Below are 415 nucleotides of genomic sequence, written 5' to 3'. Positions count from 1 at the left end.
CCAACTTTTGCACGAAAATTCTCGTCAAACGACAAGGGAACAGGCAGAGAAAATGGAATGCTCCCGCATTGCTACAGAGAAGCATCTTCACTCGATGGGAAGGTTCAGAAGTATGGAGCATGAGTTCCGCATGCTTGAAGTGACAACAACAAAAATCAACGAGCCACAATCTCCGTATGTGTATGTGTGAGTGTGTGTGCGTGCATGTATGTATATTGTTACAACGTGCTCCGTTTCCACATAATCTATACATACCTTCGTATATGCGGACAAATTCGCATCAACACATACACACGCATAGACCCTCTGCAATAAAATATTTCGCTTTCATGCGTAAATACATATATACCTACTGACAAGAACACTGATACAAAGGCACGCGCACACACATACATAGACTACGAACACTTATGCA

This window comes from Octopus bimaculoides, chromosome 5, assembly GCF_001194135.2.
Source record: "Octopus bimaculoides isolate UCB-OBI-ISO-001 chromosome 5, ASM119413v2, whole genome shotgun sequence".
Classification (NCBI taxonomy): Eukaryota; Metazoa; Mollusca; class Cephalopoda; order Octopoda; family Octopodidae; genus Octopus; species Octopus bimaculoides.
Note: the sequence above shows the minus strand (reverse complement) of the source record.